Raw genomic sequence first — 6,450 nt, 5'->3', positions numbered from 1 at the left:
AGTATCAGAAGCATAAATATTGGAGTGTCGGACTTGATTTCGGCTCAGGTCACGATCTCTCGTTTCATGGGTTTGAGCCCCGCCTTGGGCTCTGCACTGACAGCGTGGAGCCTGCTTGGGATTCTTTCTCTCTCTGCCCTTCCCCCGCGTGTGTGTGCTTGCATGCTGTCTCTCGCACCCTCTCTCAAAAAGAAGCATAAATGAAATTTCTATCTTGGAAACTTAATATATACCACTACAATGACATATGGGTTAATAAAGGGATAGGGGTGGTATTCTTGGGGGCATCTTAGGGTAGCATTTTCTAAAAATAGTTCCAAAGTAACCAATCTCTGTGCTCAGCATGGGAGCACAGGAGTCTGGAAATTTTCCTTTAACAATGAAAGTACTCTTCATAAAATCTGAGAATTCTGATTTCTCATAAACTTGAAAGAGTTAAAATTTACGGCACGCGGATGGAAGGGATTTTTTTTTTTAAAGATTTTATATGTAATCTCTACACCCAACCTGGGCTCTGGGGCTCGAAGTCACAACCCCAGGATGAAGAGTTGCAGGCTCCACTGACTGAGCCAGCCAGGTGCCCCTGGAAGTGATCTTAGTGTACAATGTATTTGTTCCTACAGACCTCAGTGGATACTTGCAGAGCATCATTCCAAAAGAAACCCCAGGCCACACACTGTCAGTTACTTTTAATAACCTCATGGTTGATTGATTCTGTTCCGCAAGTGCACTTAAAATTTTTTTCAGATAACTTAGAAATGACCTAACTTTAGCATCCACTTTTAAGGAGCCCGACCACCCCTAAAAAGGTAGGGTGGGTGTTTGAAAGTACTAATATTGATGTTTTTACGGTTTATGCATTTTTTCGTGATCTTAAGACTCTGCTATGTGTGTGCGTTAGGATTATGTTAAGCCTTCAGGGACAGAAACCCACAATATGGCTGAAACCAAACTAACAACGTTCTCTTGTGAACATAGTCCAGGGCTGGTAGTTCCAGACCCAGGCTGCTGCTGTCTTGTCCCACCTTCAACATGAGAATGGTACACTGTTAACATCTGAATCTCTGAGGGTGAGACCCAAGCATTGTGTTATATTTGTGTGACTGTTTTCCCTAAAATGTGGCGCCCAGGACTGGACCTGACTCTGTTCCCCGGCAGGTGAGCACCCTGAGGACCGGGACTCTGTCTGCTCATTACCTGTTGAGTCACTGCCTGGGAGGGGCCTGCTCTCCCACCAGCCGCCATGTCTGTGTTTTGCTGGTGGGAAGGAGGGGAGGGGGAAAGAGAATGTCCCTTCCCTTGAGGACGCTTCCCAGAATGCCACACCATTTCTGCTTATAGACCAGTAACCAGAACTTCATCAAAAGACCATACCCAGCTACCCAGCTGTTGAGGAGTAGTCGCTCCTTGGAGCCGCCAAATTTCCCTTTTTGCAAGGAACCAGTCATATCGGATTAGAGGCCCTCTCTGTTCAAGTAAAACCTCATCTCTTTTTTTAACCTGTTTAAAAAAAATGTTTATTGAGGGGACCCCTGGGTGGCTCAGTTGGTTAAGCGTCCGACTTCAGCTCAGGTCATGATCTCACAGCTCGTGGGTTCGAGACCTGGATTGGGCTCTGGGCTGACAGCTCAGAGCCTGGAGCCTGCTTTAGATTCTGTGTGTCCCTCTCTCTCTGCCCCTCCCTCACTCACGTCCTGTCTCTCTCTCTCTCTCTCTCTCTCTCTCCCTCAAAAATAATAAACATTAAAAAAAAATTTTTTTTAAATGTTTATTATTTTTGAGGGAGAGAGAGAGAGCGCGCAAGCGTGAACGAGCACACAATAGGGGGAGGGGCAAGGAGAGGGGGACAGAGGATCCAGAACAGGTTCCATGCTGACAGCATAGAGCCTGATGTGGGGCTCGAACTCAGGAACCACAAGATCATGACCTGACCCGAAGTTGGACGTTTAACTGACTGAGCCACCCAGGAGCCCCAACCTTTTTTTTTTTCTTTTTCTTTTTAAGTAAACTCTACCCCCAACACGGGGCTCAAACTCACCACCCTGAGATCTAGAGTCACGTGCTGTACTGACTAAGCCGGCCAGGTGCCCCTAGTGTAACCACCTCTTAACCTAATTAATTACATCTGCAATGGCACTGTTTTCAAATATAAGGTCACCTTCTGTGGTCTGGGGGCTAGGACTTCAAGATATGAATTCTGAGGGGAAACAATTTAATCTCTAACAAGGGTAAATTACAGAGAACTCAATGTAAGAATGACTTTTCAAAAGAAATGGCCCTGTATGGAGTCCAGAAAGACTCCCCAGCCTGGGCAGGGTCACCTGTCCTGCAGCTTCAGTGTGGCAGCAGCAGGGGGCAGGGCTGCACCGCCTGCTGGGAGCCTCTTCTCTGTTTGCCCTTGGCTGCTGGAAGGATTTTACATTTCATAAAAGCCAACAGTTCAATGTGGGCCTATTTGGGCACCACTCCCCCTCCCTCAAAGCTTTGATGGACATCAAGACCTATGAATAAATGAGAGAGGAAGTAGGTCGGATGACCACAACCTGTGTGGGTGTACATAATAAGTTGGGAAGACGAGGCTGAGGGCCAGTGGGAGATTCATAGGCTCCCTGCCTAGTGACCAAGGGTTTGTGTAAGGGAAAGAGAGAGAGGTGGGGATAAAGAGGCAGTGGCTTTGATTTGCTGCTTCTTCCTGACAGCCTGTGGCCAGTCCAGCCCCCGCTCTAAGGAGTTAGGTGCTGACCTCGGGCGCCAGCCAGAACCGATGGGCTAAGCAGAGGACCCCGTCCTCCTGTTATAATTCCTGCATTTCCTGTTATAATTCTTTTCTTTAAAAAAAAAATTTCTTTTTAGTGTATTTATTTATTTTGAGAGAGAGAGAGAGAGAGAGAGAGAGAGAGCACACTAGGGGAGGGGCAAAGAGAAGGAGAGACAGAATCCCAAGCAGGCTCCTTGCTGTCAGCACAGAACCCAATGCAGGGCTTGAACTCACAAACCTTGAGCTCATAACCTGAGCTGAGATCAAGAGTCAGATGCTTAACCGACTGAGCCACCCAGGCGCCCCTTCCCGTCCCGTCCCGTCCCGTCCCGTCCCGTCCTGTTTTTATGTTAGAGGCACCTGGGTGGCTCAGTCAGTTAAGTGTCTAACTCTTGACTTTGGCTCAGGTCATGAGCTCACCGTTTGTGAGTTGGAGCCCGGCATCGGGCTCCACGCTGACAGGGCAGAGCCTGCTTGAGATTCTCTGTCTCCTCTCTCTCAGCCCCTCCCCAACTTGTGCTCTCTCTCTCTCTCTCAAAAATAAATAAACTTAAAAAAAATAGTTTTTCTTTTAATTACAGTGAGTTAACATACAATGTTGTATTAGTTTCATCCTGTTACAATTCTTTGTTTGCTTTATTTCTGTGCCTGCGAAAGAAGGCACAGTGTGGTGATATGTAGCAAGGAATTATTGAAGACCCACTATGTGCCCGATGATTTTCAAACGATTTATGAAGCAGCTGGGGAGTCGACATTGAACTAGACAGAATTAAGCAGTCCAACATGGAGGACCAAAGGAGTGTCAGCTCTGTGTGGGGATGAATCGGAAACTCCATTCCTGAGACCCGCCCACAGTCTGGAACCTACGCTCCAGTGTCGTGCTGATTCACCAGTGAGAAAATTCTTGATTTTGCCTTCATATTGTTTTGTTTCCTGAAGTAATAATTGTGCGGTGAAAAAGTTAAAACATTTATTTTACTCACAAAACTATAAAGAAAAATTATTTGTAATCCTCATATCCCAGAGAATCAGTGTCTTTTTTTTTTTAATGTTTATTTATTTTTGAGAGAGAGAGAGAGAGGGACAGAGCATGAGTAGGGGTGGGGCAGAGAGAGGGAGACACAGAATCCAAAGCAGGCTCCAGGCTCTGAGCCATCAGCACAGAGCCCAACGCGGAGCTGGAACTCAAAAACTGCGAGATCCTGACCTGAGCCGATGTCGGACGCAAAACTGGCTGAGCCACCCAGGCGCCCCTAGCTACAGTATTAAATAGCATTTATGGTGTTCTGAGCATGGAAATGGTATTCACAGGCGACAAGACACTATGACCACTTCTTTCTTGCACACCTCTTTATTTTTGCCTGGAGTGAGTACTTGGTTTCTCATTTGCTTTGTTTGTTGTGTTTTGATCACAAATTCACCCCCCCCCCCCCCCCCCCCCCCCGCCGACTGTGGTCTCTTGATATTCAGCCAGAGCAGGTATTAACGGCTTCTCCTCCCAGGAGATGGCTGGGCAGGAGAGATCTCCCAGAGATCTCCCTTCTCCTTCCGCTTGGGAATGTCCATCCCCTGTTATGTGCCTCCCATTTTGACCTTGGTCTTATTTTATTTCCTCCAGGCTTGTCAAAGGAGAGAGGGTACAGAAGACATAAAAGTTTTCAGATTCTCATGGGCTAGATAATTCAGCTGACTACAGAAAGACCAGTTGGCAATAGTCTTCCTTTAGAATTTTGGCGAAGTCTCCAGATGTTTGGATTCCTGACCTTTCATCTGTGATATGTAGCCTCCCTACTGCCTCCAGCCTTCAAGTGTATGAGATCTGATTGTTCCTCGTATTCCCTGACTTGTTTTTATCTGTTGTGCTATCATTGGGCCCTCATTTGCAAATTCACATCTTTCAGTTATGGAGAATTTTTTTTGAATTATTTTATTTTCCGTCTTCTCTCTTTTGGCCCTTCTGCTCTTCAAGTGGCCAACCACCTAACGTGCATGTCCTCTCATTTTCTTCTCTTTCTTTCTCCTGCTTTTCAACCATTTGTCTTCTTGCTCTACCTATGGAAAGTTTCCTGCGTCTTTATCTTTCAACCCTGATATTGAGGGTTAAAAAAAAATGTTTTTTTAAGTTTATTTATTTTGAGAGAGAGCGAGCAAGTGAGCAGGGAAGGGGCAGAGAGACAGAGGGAGAGAGAGAATCCTAAGCAGGTTCTGTGTTGTCAGCACAGAGCCTGAAGTGGGGCTCAAACTCACAAAACGTGAGATCATGTCCTGAGCCGAAATCAACAGTCGGACGCTTAACCAACTGAGCCACCCAGGGGCTCCTGATAACTGAGTTTTTAATTTCTGCTTTCTTTTACTACCCAAGAGATCTGTGTTTGGAATGTTTATTTTTTGTAGTAACTGTCCTTGTTTTATGGGTGCGGTATCGTCCCCCTCTGAGGATGTTTTTTAATTTTTTATGTTTTTATTTATTTTTGAGAGAGACACAGTGAGAGCGGGGGAGGGGCAGAGAGAGACGGAGACAGAATCTGAAGCAGGCTCCAGGCTCTGAGCCGTCAGCGCAGAGTGTGACGTGGGGCTTGAACTCACAGACTGCGAGATCATGACCTGAGCGGAAGTCAGGTGCCCAACTGACTGAACCACCCAGGTGCCCCTGAGGATTTTTTTTTTTTATTATTAACGTTTTTATTAATATTTTCTTCTTCCTACATACTTACTTTTGTTTAAGTTGCTTTTTCCTATTACATCCTTCTCCTGAATAATAGAGGCATTCCTTGAGTGGCTAAAAGCCATTGGTTTGAGTTCATATTAAGAAACTCAGTCTGGGGGCGCCTGGGTGGCGCAGTCAGTTAAGCGTCCGACTTCAGCCAGGTCACGATCTCGCGGTCCGTGAGTTCGAGCCCCGCTTCGGGCTCTGGGCTGATGGCTCAGAGCCTGGAGCCTGTTTCCGATTCTGTGTCTCCCTCTCTCTCTGCCCCTCACCCGTTCATGCTCTGTCTCTCTCTGTCCCAAAAAATAAATAAATGTTGAAAAAAAAATTAAAAAAAAAAAAGAAACTCAGTCTGGGGGGCTGTGAGCGTGTGAGTGTCGGCAGCTGGCTATGAACTTCATTGTGGGGTGGGCTGGCTGTGTTTCACACGGACCTTCAGCTGCTTCTTATTCTAGGCCCTCGCTTTGCTCCTCTCGGCGTCCCACTTATTCTGAGCCTTTCGTGGATTCTGCTGTGTAAGTGGGTTTGTCACTTGTCCCCACTACTGACTAGGAATTCAATTTTTTGTTTCCCCTAAGCCATGTACCATTTTGTGCACCTGCTTTCCAGTTCCCAAAACATTTTTCCTGTTGTTCCTCTTTCTCCTTGACTGTGTGGGGTTTGCCTTAAATTTTGCTTCCTTTAATTGTTGTTGAAGTGGGGTTTCAGGTGGGTGCAAAAGGTAACGGGCGTTTTCAATCTGACATCTACCTGGGTTTGTTTTGGTTTCTTTATGTAGTTTATTCTCCTAACTTGTTGATGTGTAATCAAAGTACAGTTAATGGCATGTATTTAAAAAAAATTTTTTTTTTAACGTTTATTTATTTTAGAGACAGAGCATGAATGGGGGAGGGTCAGAGAGAGGGAGACACAGAATCTGAAACAGGCTCCAGTCTCTGAGCTGTCAGCACAGAGCCCGACGCGGGGCTCGAACTCACGGACCGCG

Source organism: Acinonyx jubatus, chromosome A3, assembly GCF_027475565.1.
Source record: "Acinonyx jubatus isolate Ajub_Pintada_27869175 chromosome A3, VMU_Ajub_asm_v1.0, whole genome shotgun sequence".
NCBI lineage: Eukaryota > Metazoa > Chordata > Mammalia > Carnivora > Felidae > Acinonyx > Acinonyx jubatus.
The sequence above is the reverse complement of the archived record's forward strand: the minus strand, read 5'-3'. Positions refer to the sequence as shown.